The sequence below is a fragment of the Amyelois transitella genome, chromosome 9, assembly GCF_032362555.1.
Source record: "Amyelois transitella isolate CPQ chromosome 9, ilAmyTran1.1, whole genome shotgun sequence".
In the NCBI taxonomy this organism is placed as follows: Eukaryota; Metazoa; Arthropoda; class Insecta; order Lepidoptera; family Pyralidae; genus Amyelois; species Amyelois transitella.
In genome coordinates, this window is record NC_083512.1 from 8,705,128 (window position 1) to 8,722,919 (window position 17,792).

Sequence of the window (17,792 nt, forward strand, 5' to 3'; positions counted from 1 at the left end):
ACTTCTATAGTCTTTATAAAATAATTAAAGGACAACTTTAAGTGATTCAATTATCAAAAAAGAAATAATATAGGTAAGTACCTACTTAGACTGTTTCTACGTGAAACATGAGATGTCCAAGTGGATGAACAGCTGGACTGATTTGGATGAAATTTTGTATGAGGTAATTAATTACCAAAAGTCAAACAAAACATACCTTTTTTCTGTTAAGCTGGTTATGAACATTACATACATATGTATTATAATGTGTATATACATATATCCCTTGTGGGCTAGAGCCAACAGTCTTGAAAAGACTGAAAGGGCACTTACTACTACATACTAATAAATGTGATTCAAATATTTATTAGTTATGTTGAAGCTCTTATTATTTTTATTTTGCAGTTGCAAAAGAGCAGTTGCCTCATTAATATCTTTATATGGAGATTCCACATGCAACAACACTTTCACTTCCAATTGGAGTGTTCATTTGTTTTTTTTCTATATAAATTCAGCATGCTAAACATGTGAAATAAAATTTTAGTAATTATACACATAATTTATATGACATGTTTATAACTGAAGAGAGCTTGTATGGAGAGAGTAATGAATGTAGATGAAGTGGAAGATATGCATGGACGGGTAAGATGCATGATTTTATGTGTGTATGTACATACTACAAAAATCTAAGGCGGAGACTACATTTTTGTCATGATTAATTTGATGTAAAAAATTTAATGTGGTGGTACAAAATTGGCCTTTCAGCCTCTATGGTTCAGTGTATACATAAAGAATATATACCTACTACTTTCTTTTCTATGTTATGGCTTCCACTGGACTTTAGGTGATTCTGTCAATGTTGTGGTTTGAAGGGACACAAAGTTACAAAATTGGTCGATGGACAGTTATATGATCTGCTAAGAGAATATTAACAAACGTAAAATACAAGAAGACAAACACAACAAGTATACCTACTTGTTAGTAGAAGAGATTTCAGAGGTAGGGAAAAAAAAGGAAAGTCTAATACAAATAGGAATAGGAAGGGCTTTGGTTATTTATAGTTAGTAACATTTTAATAATATAAAAGAATATATATACTACTTATAAACATGGCTTATCAGTCTACAAGACTGTTGGTTTTGTCTCCCCACAAAGGATATAGACGTGACCATATGTTTGTAGTATACTAAGGTACTTTCCCCATATAAGGGATAGGCTTGTAAACTTGGAATTTTTTTTAGGTGACAAGTTAGCAACCTGTCACAATATCAATCTCAATCCTATCATGTCGCCAAACAGCTGAACAAGGCCTATCAGTCTTTTTAAGACTGTTGGCTCTGCCTACCCCGCAAGGGATATAGACATTATTGTATGTACGTCACAGCTATTTTCACAGTTGAATAATTTACTTACCTAATTTGTGACTTCTCTATCAAAAAGTTTTTTGTGCAATAAAGATAGTATTATAGGTATCATTAACATGTTTTTATTCTATATTCTGATAATGATTTCATTTTTTTATATTGACAATATTAATTATATTTAAAAGTAGAGGATGTCCACGTATGTTCTAAATATTCTCCCTGTCAGTTTGGGCTGTGCTTTAATATATCAGTCAGTCAGTGTTATTTTGATTAATGTACAAATATTAATTTGATTCACAAGGAGGGCTCACGGTTTAAAAAAAACATAATCTACTGTTCTAATTATGACCTGAAATAATTATTTTCAGTTTGAAATCCCATGGTACATTATTATCAATAGTTATAACAAGAAGAAAATTGCTGAAGTTACTCGTTCAGCTGTTTCTTATCAGGTAATCATTGCAGTCTTAGTGTGCAGATAAGTGGCATGTTTGCAATCAACTTCCACTCGAATTTAATCTGCTCAATTACTTTGTATGTAGTTATGTACCCAATAAGGCCATAATACATTTTCAGGATAGCCAGCTTTCCTGCCGTTTTACTAGCTGAGAGTTTGCTTTCCCGAACGCAAACATATAAGCATACGTAAGTCTATTAAGATTTATGTATAACCATAAGTGCTATCTATCAATACAAAAGTAACATTAAAATTTACCGTTTTACGCCATGTTTAAAAAAAAGAGATCAGTGCTTTCTCTATAAACTTTCTTCGTCAATTTTGAATCGGCGACCGACGGCAGTGTCGGCGCAATGCATGACACATAAGATGGATCATTCATCATCACATGGCCAAATATAGAGCGACTTACTACGTTGGTAATCCTATGTAAACTAATTGATGTTTTCGGCATGCAGTAGTTTTTGTGCGAAACAGTTACAAACACACACACATCCTTACAAACTTTCGCATTTATAAGTTTCAGTAGGTATAGCAAAGAGCAATTAACTAAACATCAACGCACGTCATGTCCACATAGATACAAAGTTCTTGCGAGTCATGTCGAATAAGCGAACAAATATCCAATCAGACGCATATTATTTCGGGCACAGTCATATGCAAACACTACACAGGTATAAGTGCAAATATTTGATCCACACAAAGCCCTTAGACAAACATTTGGTACAACGCACTTCATTTCACCGGTTTGTTAGCCAATCGTGCACGTGCGAAAATTTGGTTAAACATCACGATGGATCGTTGGAACTTCTTAAATTTGTGAAAAATCTCTTTTTCTGCTAGGTCGTGTTACAAGTCCCTAACAAGAACTCAGCCGCATGAAATCAACTGCAGGAAATAGGCTAGTCTGCCAAATAAATATCATATCGATAAAGATTCTTTCATGGTAGTACAAAGATTAAGGATACTGTACCTTCTCTAATCTACACAAGTTTTGTTGACAACTGAGGAAAAAAGTGCAACTCTATAAATCATTTTAACAGCAGTACAATAAATAAAAGAACCTGTTAACTAACGACAGTTGTAATAGTTTTAGCACGTAATAAAGTTCTTTTAAAACAATAAACAAGTTATAAAACTACCTAGACGATTCCTGCCGAAGTGGCACGGCGGCGTATAACAATGTGCATAGGAAATTGGAGTGAAACTTGACTGTGACATGTTCCGCGTAGGCCCACTTACGCGTGTCATTGGTACCGTAAAGTGCCATGGTTTCCTTACTTTCTTTAACCATTATTTTTCTCGACCTTAACATGAATGTGCTTATGTCATCAATATGTAGAGAGATCTCTTATCTTTGAGTGCCCCCGGTTGCACCCTCCACCACAATATTTTGGGGTCTGGGGCCCGTCTTCCGTCATTAATCTCTCGACTTTGTCCGGGACAAGCAGTGAACTTGTGCGGCTCCTACACTGACCACGTTTCCCTGCCATACAGTAGGCTGATTATGTATTTTAGACCTAACAATTTTACACAGATAATCTTTAGATAAGAAAGTAAGATATTTAATATTTCAAACAGCTGTAATTACGACTAATATCACTTAAGTTCTTGGTTTCGTAATCAGGGTGTGTTGGAGCCCTTCAATATCCTGTACTATGATGATCAGCCTCTCAGCCGTTAGTCATCAAAAGTACAGCTATTTCTTCTAAACTGAGAGCGTTCACAAAGTTTGGCGAGTACAGAGCACAGTACCGAAAGTAACGGTACTAGTATCGTCTCGCCGCAAACTGCGACACACATTCACTGTCTGACCCCGTACCAACGTTTACTATGACAATGTCGCTTTCTTTTTCCAACCGGAGCATCGAACAAATTGTATGCCTTTGTTATAATAATGACCAGATTATCATAGTTGCACAATAATTCTCACTTGTTTGAACTTGACACAACAGTACCTAGTTGTTGTCGTTTTCTTACGGAACGTAAGAACGGTGGGAAACCGGTTGTCGTTTAGATGATTTTGTTTGGCTAATGGAAAGATACTTACCTAATTTGTGAGATTGTACGACCGTGGAAAATAGTCCAAAAATAAAGATGGGTAGCATATCAGCTTTAACTAGTTAAAGTGGACTGTGGACTGTGTTTTTAACGTTTTAATTAAACAGCAAGAGCATAATGATTTCTTTTACATATATGGTTATGTGTCTTATACATAACTAGAGGCCGCCCGCGACTTCGTCCACATGGAAACCCTATCAATCCCGCGGGAACTCTGGGATAAAAAGTAGCCTATGTGTTATTCTGGGTCTTCAGCTACCTACATACCAAATTTCATGGTAATCGGTTCAGTAGTTTTTGCGTGAAAGAGTAACAAACATCCATACATCCATACAAACTTTCGCCTTTATAATAGTAGTAGGATAGGACTATCTTCGTATGGGATCAGTAGAATGAAAAAAATTCTAAGTTTTTACGTGAATGACAAGGAGAAGACGGTAGGAAATAAAATTTCTAAAGAAGATGCTATCAATTCAGACTTCTTGAGGTCGTCTGTAGTAAGTCAAGCCCCCTCTTATCTCGCCAGTCCAATATGGCCCTAGAAATATAGAAAAGGTTGTGCTACTGCAGCGTCTCCTAAATTTTGTTGGGGAATTTAGATTATTTTTCGGTGACTATGCAGACCTACTTATTAAGTAAATTGATTTGGATTTTTCCTACGTCGGAAATGTTAGGTAAACACACAAAAAAAGTACAAAGCATTGTTTTGGGTCTTGGCAAATCCAATCTATTAGTAAACGGTTAATAAATTAGTTAGTCCATTGTCATTTGTTGCTCATTGTCTTATGGTGATCACTGGTAGTGAATAGACAAACAACGAGGATTGTTATTTCAATAAAGTGTCCGGAATGTTTTGCTATTGGCACGTTTATTTTACTTCAATTTATTAACTTCGAATTATATCTGCTAACGTGTATGGGAGCATCCTGCCAAATTATTATTTTGAAGTTAAATTTATTAAATTAGATATGGTATGACGGAAGCTTATAATTGCCTAATCTGAATATATTGTTCCTGTTTTTTTTTCATTGTTATTTATGACTAGCTGTGCTCGCGACTTCGTCCGCGTGGAATAGTTATTTTGGGCATCATTGAAGGATGAATAATTTTCCCCGTTTTTTTTCACATATTCCCTTATTTCTTTTCTCCTTTTAGTTGCAGCGTGATGTTGTATAGCCTAAACATTAGGCTAGACCATTATTCGAGAAAGGCTTTAGGCCCTAAAGCCTTCCTCGATAAATGGTCTATTCATCGCAAAAATAATTTTTCTATTGGAACCAGTAGTTCTTGAAATTAGCGCGTTCAAACAAACAAACAAACTCTTCAGCTTTATAATATTAGTAAGTATAGATGTTTGTAATTTTGGATCTTCTACCATATTTTGTACTTGCGTCAATTATTAAGCAAGTTTAAGTTCTATTCTTTACATATATTTATTAAAATCAATTATAAATTCTAAAACCCTCATTTTAAAATATAACCTAACCTTTTAAAGATAATTAAACAGACGCAACTGGCGGTTGTCTTTCCAATTGACTTTGGGCCATTTTATAACTGATATTTTCAATTGTTAATTAGGCTATTTGACAAAGTTCTAAAAACTATCTTAGGGTATTTATTTGTTTATAAGGAGCCCTACAAAAATATTTTTCTGCCTTTATTACAGCTATTTTATTAAAAAATCGAAAAAGAAAATGAAATATTCAAATATGCCGCCAAAACGCGACTTTAAGCAATATGGCGGCCATGGCATGCAGTGACGTAAATTTCGTGTAAATATCATACAAAGCTTGTTGGTGTTTCGAAAAGTTTTGATTTTCTCTTGTTTTATTTAACTTGTGCCACGTCATATGTGTGAAAATTATTAAAATGAGTTCCTATAAATGTTGTGCAGTGCCTCAATGCACTAATACAACAATAAAATCTCCTACGAAACTGTTTTTTTCTATGCCGATGGATTTGAATATTCGCAAGAAGTGGTTTCAGATCATGATCTAAGATCAGTGGTTACCAAGATAATTATACTTACATTGATGTTTTCACATTCCTCAGTTTGGCAGCATAGAAATCTGGATTGTCTTTAAAGAAGACAATCAAGATATCTTCTTCCAACCATTATTGCATCCACTTTTGGTAGGTTTCGACTGTCAGCTTTCGCGGAGATAGCCAATCACGTTCGTTTTTAGTCACGTGACAGCTGCATATAAAAACCTAATTTTCTGAGGCGGATTTTGTTTAAATAATGCAATATTTTTATCTCGCGTTATTACAAATCGCTCCAAAAATATAATATTAAGACTGATGACATAAAAGAAATGTATATTTTTAATACAGTCAAATAGCCTATACACAAAACAGATACAAATCAATATTATGAAGATTGCATATATACTTATTTCTACCTACAATTAAGTATTTCATTCCGTTATTATGTACCTATATGATTTCATAAGGTAAAGTCGCAAAATATGTATTTTTTTAAACATTAGTAAATACTATTCAAGCCTAAGCATTATTTCATTCCTATTAAATTAAAATTCATATCATCATTATATTTCATCTATAGCATAAAACACTTTATTACCAATAAATTAAAAACTACTTCATAAACATCGTTCCAATCACGAATGAAGGTACCTTTATAAGTATGTATTTATACCATCGGGTATTGGCGAAGGCGTCGGGACGATAAAAGTTAGCGACAAGATAAACAAGCGACAACGTTCGAGATTTCGCGGCGCAAACCGGGGCAATTAGCCGCTAGGGCCGGGGACGCCGCGGGCGTATCCTCACAGCAGATACTTATACATATATTGCTCATATACCTCTAATACTAGATACTATCTGTTCGTGTGCCTAATGGTTCCCGGCCTGGGTGTTGTATAAGGCGACTAAGAGAATAAGCACATTCATTTAGTGTTATTATACCATTATCCAATTAATAGGTTAAGTTTCCCCTGCAAAGGTTGCGGATGTCAGTCGGGCAGGAGGCAGCAAGCAGGTCTCTTCGTTACACGAAGCTGATCTATTAAATCCAGGATCATGGTCATAAGGAACATTCTGGGCTTAGAGACTACGCTCACTTCAGAGAGGTGACGATATGGTGCGCGTAACGTAACGTGGTGCGTAAATGGTCTCTCGCAAAATGTCTCCTGGTCGTAAAATGTCTCTTTCGCAAAATGTCGTGCCCGATACATAAAAATAAAAATTTATAGGCAAAATCATTTATTAAAAGTCCAGAGTTTTTATGATATTATAATTTTTAATAATGATTATTGATATTGCTTTGAAAATTGGGTCTTAAATTAACTTAAATTATGTATTCAAAATAATAACAATGCCGGAAAATGCCGGGATCGTGGCAAGTGGAAATATGTAGTCTCTGCCTACCCCGTATTTTTTTGTTTTGATTACATGTAATAAAAAGAACCAATTATCAAAGCAAAATCATTATCAAAAATTGTGATATCATTATTACTCTGTAATTTCAATAAATGATTTAATTTAGAAATAAAAAAAAATTTCTAAGTCCCTGGTGCAACAAACGTTTTTCAATAGGACGATCTGCGATAGAGATATTTTTACGACCAGGGGACATTTTGCGAAAGAGACCTTTTGTAGATGAGCTGACGACGTCGTTGACAGAGTCGATACCAAAATGAGCAGCAAAATAATCTTCATTACTTAGTGATCACAAAGATTTGTATTGTATTCTGTCGAGCATTAATTAATAGATTGCTAGTGATCTGTTTTAGTGGAACCCTTGTCTCCCGACCCATTAACACGTATCTGTTAACTGATAGTATAAATGTGATATATTTATTCAGTATTGCCTGTATACATAACTTGCCAGACAGATTGGTTTACATTGAACGCCTGTTGATAAATATACATTGTGCTTATGATAATCATGTAGCTAACGTTGAATCAGACAGACGAACTTTCTTAATTTTCATTAAAAATAAAATCTATATTATACATTTTAATTAAAAAAAAAGCTTTATGGCACAATGGCAGACTTATCACTTAATCCGCCTCTTCAAGTTAACCTTCGGGTAGACGAAAAACCAAAGAAAAGCGGTTGGGGCAGACTGTATAAAAATTAAAACACAGATTATTTCATTCAAACCAAATGTAATAATATATATAATTTATTAATACTGTAAATGTAGGAAGATGTAAAGCTATAAAAATGCTATAAATCACTTTATTATGCCATTTAATCATATCATATCGCTATCGCCACGTGGCAGTTGATAAGGGATTTACTAAAAGATTATAGTAATAAATGCGTACCTACTGTGGATTCCGGGTATGGGTGACTGACTCATCTACGCCCAGCCTAAACTAAACCATAGAAGCTACAAACTTGAAATTTGGACACAGTCCACACGTCTATTCTATACCTATATGCGCCAAATTTCGTGAAAATAAGTCCATTAGCTTTTGAGTATATTCGTTACAAACATACAAAAATACAAATATTTTCTCTTAATTATTTGCGTGGACTAAGAAGAGTCTGGAGAAGGTCGTCGGGGTACTTTTCATAATGCTGCAATGACTATTATTCCTGTGGGATTTGCGAAACACTTATGGTCTTTTGTAGGTGGAGGTAAAATCGCGCAGGCTAAACGGCATTTTCTCAATAGATGGCGCTTTTTTAAATATGGGTTTCAGGAATTTTCATAATTTTTAATTACCTGAAAGTACGGCAAAAGCAAGTAGAACTGTCGATAGATAGTTATGAGTTCTGGTCCTGGTCACTGATATCAATTTCAACTTTTTTCGTTATGTTTCTTTTTCTTTGTTTTGAATTAATTCACATTTTTTTAATATAGTATATTCACCCAAGTGAGCAAAAAGAAAGCATTTTCATTACGCAAAATTTTCACTAAATAGATTATTTTAATATTGTGTAGTTTAATTTTAATATTGTGTAACTATACTTACGACAGTAGGTTGCGGAGTTTGTTCAAAAATACAGTTATGATAACATCTTATGTAGCCACAACGTAGAATAACCATGATAGACTCTTCTAGAAATATAGAAATAGAACATTCCATCCCTTTGCCATATTTGTCCTAAATGGCGACTAGGGTATAGCACCTTTGTCTAATGCAGCTTTTGCCATGACCCAATGTGGATTTAATAACTTAATAGTAATAAACATACATTAATTTATTTATATTAACAAAAGGTTTAAAACGGATACAAAGCCTTCAGCCTATTTTGATAAAATAGCAAAGGTACAAAGTGGTAAAGGAGTAACACAAAAAAGTTGAGTTTCATTTAAACAAATAATTTTGCACAAAAAGCACTTCAATGCTTTTTGTGCAAAATTATTAAAATGAAATGTTATGACAGTTGCCAGTTGCCACGTTGTGAAAGAATGTAATTTTTCTTAGACTCATCGCAAGACCTTTTTATGAGTTTTAATTACCGAATTAAGAACATTGCTCTCCTAACCTTTGCGCATAGAGATTTCATCAGCGATTATCCTATTTACGAAATTGCTGACACTAATGAAGAAAAGTAAGTTCAAAGAAAAAACCGTCTTTGAACATGCCGTAGGCTACAAATATTGTCTGTTGTTTTATTGGCGCTACTTTCAAACTTTCTTTTATATATTCTTTACGTACTATCATTGAAAATTATTTAATTAAAAATCGTATCTAAATAATTTCAATTTTACTTCAACAAAAACAAGATAACTTTGAAAAGAGAATTGCGAAAATAATAAGGGTGGTGGCGGTCCTAATGCGTCTCGTAATTAGCCGGCAGGACACCGCTCCGGAACTCTTTTATTGCTCATAATGTTCGTCCAAATAGCGGACGGGCTCCCACATCCTCTTGCCCTCCTGGTACAATTCGCTCAACTCTGGAATTTGTCCGCTTGCGTGTGTACTATAATCATATTCGCTTAATAGATCTCTATTCTCTTTCAACATACGTTTTCGACTAGCCATGCAGTCAAATTAAAGTTTATCTTTATGTAGGTAAAAAATTACGGGCACATTCGTAACAATGTTATTTGTGTTCTTATTATACTCACTTACATTAGGTATATCAAGTTGACAGCCAATTGCATTCCAAATGTGTTTTAATTTCAGAATTTGTTGTATGGTTTTAGCTTGTATATTTGCTTTTGGCGAACATAGAATGAATTTAAATTTTTATTGCATTTGTGTCGACATGGAGATGTCTGTACTGTCATGCATGCACGATCAAAAATTCTTGCTTTTACCATTATACTTTCAAGATGCGCTTATCAGTTGCATGAACTATAAAATTAATGCTAAAGTCTGGTTTATTTTTATGACAATGTTACGATCACCGGTAGTGGTCCAGTAATGTATCGGAGGATGTCTTCTAATGAGAGACTTCCGCTTGAGACCACATTGACCGCAAGCATCCATTTTTGTCCGATTATCATCCAAACAACTTTGATCATTAAATACTGTTTTAAGAATAGTTGCCAGAAACGTATTAATCTTAATTACTTAAACAACGTGTATCTCATATAACAATTGGTAACAAAAAATAACTTAGTTTAAGAAAATATAAATATTCCTTAATATTTTTTTCTGTTCAAGCGCTCTGCTTATCATGACAATAGTTCTTCTAATTATTTTATTAGCACGTTTTTAACGGTTTTTTTTCCCGCTTAGTCTTAATAGTAGAACTGAATGATAGAACTATACGAACATAATCTTTTATTACAGTTTGCTTTCCAATAATTATAGGTTATTTGACAAGTGAAAGATTGGCTTTGTATTCAACCTAATTACTGAGGCAATTTCTCATCGCTTTTTGTGCCGAATTATGTTCATGCTTGTAAAATAATCTTACCGTGTCAGGAGAGGTGCCGTGGAGTCATCCATCACAGATGGGCGCTACCCCGATCACGGCATTGATGTGTCCAGGGTGACCCAAACACGGTTGTGGGTAGTTTTAGAAATGGGTCGAGGTGTTATTATGGAATTGGTTCGTCAATTCTAACATAGAACGTATGTAGTTATAAAATGTAATACCATTTTAATGCAACAACATAATGCTGACCAATTTTTGTGGATGAATAAAGTTTATCTTAAACTCATGGCAAGATTTTTTATTTGTAAAGATGTTCTTATTGCGATAATGTCATTTTAAAATTTGACATTTCATGGAACTGAAATTACACTTCATCAAATGCTTTTCAATCATTTGCTTTTCATATACTTAGTAAAATCTGTCCGTTGAATTCCTTAAGATAAATTTATCTCATCAGAAAGTTGAAGTGTTTCTAATAGAATTTTTAATTAAACCTTCACGGATCACGATCATAATCTAAGAGAATCTAAGTTATTATAATTGAACCTTCATGGGTAATTAAATAATAGTAGTTCAAAATTTGCTTGGTAAATTTGAACAAACATAACGAAGGCTGGAATAGAAACAAAATTCGGTTTAGATAAGCACTCGAGTACTAAGAGGGATCGCTTTTGGTGCTTAGCGCCAGTGAGTGCACTGCTCCCGTCTTATCAAGCTCGTTTGTCCTCCGGGAACCTCTTTAGCCGATACGAGCGGGCTGGAGCCCCCAACGCTACACTTGATTCCCGAAACGCCAATTTATGATTTTATGGTATATTGACTCGCTTCTTTTCATTATTTTATGTATCCATCACTCGGCTACAAGCAAAGATAATCTCTTTATTTTTACATAAATACATAAATGACGTCTTTATCCCATACGAGTCAGATGGAACCGACAGTTAAAAAGACTCAAAGGCAACTTTCAACTGGATGGCTTAATGATAGAATTAAAATTCAGATAGGGGCGGGCCACCGGGTTTGATCAGAGAACTGTCAAGTTTATTAGACTTTTTTATTTCATGCGCAAAAATACATTATATACTAATAAATCATCTAAAAGTGTTATTAAGAAGTATGATGTTGGCCGCGTGGATGAGCGATGGATCGTAGGTCCGGTTTCCAGTAGACGTTGTTGACGTATCCTTCCGTTTGAAGTTACTAAGTACTAAAGATATAAAAGTATTAAGTATCTGTAAGATATGTAAAGTTATTTTTATATCTAAACTGAATAAATGTCAGCCCATTATTATCCCATATTGGTAGGATGTAGATTTCTAACAATGCACTCTATTCTTCTCAGTATTGAGCCTTATTTATTTATATATCCAGATCCAGAAATCTTTGCCCAATCATTTTAAAAGTATTGTGCCGTGTTGTTTAAACTGGTCCTATTTCTTAAGCTCGGTATTTTAAAATACGACCGGACTGGTCGTATTTTAAAGTACTTCCCAAGGATGACGTAAAATGCAACTGACTAATACATAATTATATGTATATATATATTTATTTATATACATATAATTATGACATGTGAACAACACGTAACACAGAAAAGTGTCGCGCCGTTGACAATACAATTGATCGGACTGTGTTATACCCCAATAGTCTGTATTCAATGAAATATTCATGAATTCATTCGGTGGTCACACAAATGTACCTACTACTACGGTACGGATCAACGTTCTAAAGGTCGCTGTGCGGAAAGGAAATCTTGATATATATTATTAATTATAAAAGAACGGCTCACACTAGTAAGGGAACTAATTTATTAATGTTGCTGACAAATTCTCAGGAGTTTATGTTATTTTATAATATAGGAAATTATTGCACACAATGGAATTTCACAAAGCTATAACCAAAGATGATATGCAGTCGCAATCGCAACGCAAGCATAAATAATTGTATTTTAAAATAACACAGAGAAAATTCCAAAGAAATACATATTATTTTTTCTTTTTTCAGGTAAGAGTTCGCTAATGAAACCCCAGACTGCACCAACGACTTTCAAAGAAAAAGCGGTAAATCTTTGCAAAGCGTTCGGAATTCTTCATAATTGGTAACAATTTGTTTCACGCCTTATTTTATGTTTCATCAGCTCGGTTCTTTGTTATTGAGGCAATTCCCGATTTGCCTCCATCCTGTATTTTCTTATGCTTCATTTTACGAGGAACATAAAAAACAACTCAACAAACGGTTGTACTTCCATGCTGATAGATAGCAAGGGGAGGGCGTGACGGCCGGCTTCCCTTGAAATATGAAACGCTGCGGTACCTAATTCCTCCGGCCATTTTCCGAATGGAAAAATTCACTCAGCTAGCAGCCGCAAGCGATTACTCCTCTTTACGAAGTGACACGCCGGGAGAGGGTCGGCGAAACCCGTCCACATAAATAATCGAGAGCTTACGAATTCAACCGGCGAGACCGCGCTGGAATATCAAGGAAACCGAAGCAAATTGATCGCGAAACCAAACCCTCTAATGGCCGGTAAGGGCGATAATAACGGGCAGCTCGGGTACTGCACGCCGTTTACAGCTACATATCGTGCATTCTTAGGTCTCACGTTTGTAAAGGAGAGGGTAAATCAAAGAGATATCGTCGATGAATGCGTGCCTCGGTCGATATGAAATAGAATGGCACATAAATTGATTTGGACAACTCACCGGGCGGAAACTTGAAGTCATAAATTCGGCTGTGCGGATCCCTGGAGCATAAATCCACAATTGTCCTGTCAACGTGTGGGCGCCGCAGCCGCCACCTCCCGCGATGGTTTTGGAATCGGAATGCACAATTCTGTCATCGATCTTCAATAAAATTTATATTGAGTCGAAACATTTTTGGTGAGTTTCTTAAAAAACCGTTAAGCACTCAAAATTAATGTGGACCATCGAGCGGTGTGATGAATGAAATCCGGTGACGATGTAACATAATTGACAGAAACTTATGTATATTTGAGATGTGCAAGGAAACGTCACATCTCCGCAATAGTCGTCGTGCTAGGGATGTTATTTGCTTTCGAGGAAACGGCAAACAAGAATATGCGGGCGTAAACAACGCGGCCCGCCTCCGGAAGTAAACAAAACATCTTTCTCGGCTTAACATCTAATATACTTACGATACATAAGTCAATAGCATAAAGAGGATCACATCTGCAAATTGAAATGTTAGCTCCGTAGCTGTACTATCTGCTTTTTAATATTGACATATTCTGGGCACAGCCTGGAACGAAATCGCTTTATGCCCCGTCATGTCCCGCCCTCCTCCCTTGTTGTCTAGGCGCGTCTTCGTAACTTCATTATTGTCGCTAAGTTGATTTTAACTAAATTGTCCCATCCGTCAATGTTATGAATGCCTTAACCATGACATACACACATGTGATGACATAATGTTTTATAAAGGCCTACGGTTGGGAAAATATACTTCCAAAATCGTGATAAGCTTTCAAAGGTTCATACTGTGGGAGGTAGGAAGAGCAGTATTCAGAAGTAAAATATGCAAGGTATAGAAAGATATCTAGCTTACGTATTTCATTAATCGTTTTAACGTGGAAGGGCGTTGCTGAAAAAAAAATGAAGATGATGCTATATTAAACTGATATTGTCGGCGATCTTAATAATATTCTTTTAAGCTAAAATATCGGGCGTACATGTTGCATTGTCAAATATATGGCAGCCTCTTTAGTTTGTAAATCGAGAGACTGGATCGTACGTAACGTTCCGAGAAATCCCGATCTCGTTACGATAGTTTCCCGGTCCCCGCGTCCGTCACCCGAGGCCTAAAACTTATCGTGGGAGATACCCCGATGCCGCTTTCGTGCGATGAATTAATTTGCCTTCCGCTATTATATAAACCACCTAGATTGGTAATAAAGATATTTTAGGGATTCGGGATTTCACGATGACGTATCGGCCTCAAATTTGCGGACATACGTACCGCCGACGACCCGCAAATTTCCTCGTGATTTAATATAATTTTATGCAAATTGACCGAATTTTGAGGCCTCATAAAGGACGAAATGTAATTGATACATTGACCTGCGGTTTGTTTAAATAGTGTGGTTGGCTACAAACAACCGAACTGTTGGTTTGGTAGATATTCAGGTTGAAATGCAATCCATGAATGTTTGCCATTTACGGCAGCGCGGCGTCGCAACTAAAGATACATTGCAATGCGAGTATGCATACGCATTTGGATAGTTACATACCAGAAATGAGAAATGGCTGGAACACAAATCGGTAGAAGTAATTGAGAAAATAATTGAACAGACAAGAGTTACTTAAGACAGTTACCACTATAAAACCTTAACAATATTAATGACTTACTTACCGCATTCAATTATAAGTACTTTACCTTTTCCAATAGTTTATTGTTGTTTTTCTGATGGGTGAATTAAAGTACTAATATGTTATAATTAAAAAGCAAAAACCTTGAAAAAAATACATATCATTAAGTAACTTTTCCTAGTTACGCCATTATCTCTGGAAACTGGCGTGATATAAATAAAAATGTTTACTTTTAAGATATGATGTTTCCCTATAGGTAAACAAGATATAGTGCAATAACTGTTTAGATACAGTGTACACTAACCATCTGCTGGATTCATTTACTCGTGTAAAAATAGAGCACAGTTCAATTAACTGACAGCCGCGATGTGGCCGCGCCATGGTTGATTTTGCAATGTCCGATATTGTATGATGGAAAAATTTTGCGATGCTAGCCGATTTAATTGAAAATCTGTTGAAAACAGAGAAAAGCTTTTACTAATAGACATACGTCACGCCTCTTAACTGGAAAGGTTGGCAAAGACTATCCATATTTCTTTGCTTTATCTTCATTCATCAATCTATCAATCCTGTTCATGCAAGTTCGTTGGGTTAGGTTAGCTAAGCTTTTATATGACAATTTGTATTATGTAATCTTGTTTTTTGTGATATAAAACTTCAGAATTAATTACTAATACTAAATAATAAAACTAACATTGATTACGCTTAAGCTTGAATTATGCTTAGTTGAAATCAGCAACTTAATCAGATACAATTTAAAATTAAAAAAAAAAGCTTGAAAGATCCCTTTCGTTTTGGCATTTCAATTATTTTTCTAAACAAAGTAAAAGTATCAAGTTTTTGCTATATTCGTTCAGCTGCTCAATTAAGTATTTCGCATTTTAGCAACACGGTGGTAAGAAAATGAAGTAAGATTTTCCAGCAACAAATTAAATAAATTTTCAATGTCATTACTGGCCGGGGCGACTCTGACGAATGCCGGCAGTTAGGATTCCATTCGTCTCGCAAAAGCAAGCAACGTCATCATACCAGAGGAGCATATTTTATTGCTATACCCTAGAGGTGTTCATATTATATGCAACCATTCATATAAGTCTGTTTTTTTTGTCCAGCATTGTATATTTACGACGGTCGCAAATAAATTGTTACGATGCTGGTCTGGTAGCGACGAAAATAAATAGTGTGTACTAGCACCAGCTGCTTTTCTTTTCGAGTAGATTGTAAAGTTAAATGAAGTAAAGATTTGCAAATTAGGCATTCTCTTGCAAGACGATCGGTTAGCATCATGTCTTAATGATGAGGTCGATGTTCAATTTAAGTCTTGATGGTTTCCTACGACAATCCGAAGATTGTCGCATTCGTGGATGTGCTCGATACCGATCGATGTTATGGTTTCCCACGGGTGCAGTACAGCGCAATTTTCCCTTTCATTGATAAGAAACTCGCAATGAATTCTGCTGCCGCCGCCGTAGCCGCAAAAACGACACCACCTGCTGTGCCTTGTCGTGTTTCATTATCGTATCATTACAGTAAATTTATTTTCATATTCATCAATTTTCTCCTTTTGAGACGTACACAGACAACGTTGGTTGGAGGTTGTTACGTTGATCACGAAGAAGTGAATTTTATTGATGATGGACATCTCAATACATGATAGGTACATGAGGAGACGGTTTTTTTTAAAATTTTTAACTCTTCAAACTGCAGAATTGTCGTAACCTGTGGCATCACACTCACAATCCTTATTTTTATTTTTAAAATTTTCTTGTTTTGTTATGTGTTCTTAATAAGCACAAAAGTAATTTCAATTCGACCCAAAAAGTCCACTTCTTAAGTTGAGCTGTCTGCAACACTGTTGCTGTAAAAGTCTTTAGCACAACATGGATTCATCGTTTCTTTTTGCTGCAACCTTCGGAGCGGCGTCGGACTTTTGTCGCATTGTTAAATAAATCATAATTGAAGGTTTCATGTAACATTTATCACGTTGCATGTCGCCATTGAGTTCTTGTTTGACAATTATGTCGGTGCTCGCTCCGGTTGCCCGGATAAACGGCGTGCGGGTTGCATTGCCGTTTTTGTCGTCCGTCTGTCGCGCCGCGCCATTGTCTTTCTCCAACGGACTTATTCGCACAATATATTTCAAGAAAAACACTGAGCTTCACTTCTTAGCCATCTGTAATGTGTCTGAATTAATGCGGTTTGACGAATTTTATTTCGATTCGTTCGTATCTTTTTTACATTCCGATTTAAAATGCGCGATTCAACTAATAGCTTAATTCGTCTTTTCTATACTAATATTATAAAGCTGAAGAGTTTGTTTGTTTGAACGCGCTAAGCTCAGGAAATACCTACTGGTACGAATTGAAAAATTATTTTTGTGTTGAATAGACCATTTATCGAGGAATGCTTTAGGCTATATAACATCACGCTGCAACTTTTAGGAGCGAAGAAATAATTGGGAAAATTATTCATCCTTGAGGGCTTCAATGATGCGCAAAATGACTATTCCACGCGGACGGAGCTTGTTTATTGTAATTTTTATTTTAAACGTTAAAGTAAGTAACGTACCTAAGTTCTTCCTTGTATAAAAGTTAAAGGAAGCGGTCGATGGTCACGCTTGCAAACGCGAAACTGAAATTAAGCAAGTCCCTTTCACAATATTCTTTTTAAAAACGTTTCACACATACGTTGTATAGTGAATTTTAAATCTCAATTCCATAGTCCAGTAACATGTATGTATTACTGCTAACAAAAGTTTTTGCAATCATCACAAATCAAAACACGCAAACCTTTTTGTG

The 17,792-nt window shown here is 35.4% G+C and overlaps 1 protein-coding gene across 1 annotated transcript in view; it reads left to right on the forward strand.

Annotated features, from left to right (window-relative positions):
• LOC106142897 (mannosyl-oligosaccharide alpha-1,2-mannosidase IA) overlaps window positions 1–17,792 on the forward strand; it is a 60,289-nt gene that overhangs the window by 858 nt on the left and 41,639 nt on the right. The window lies entirely within an intron of this gene.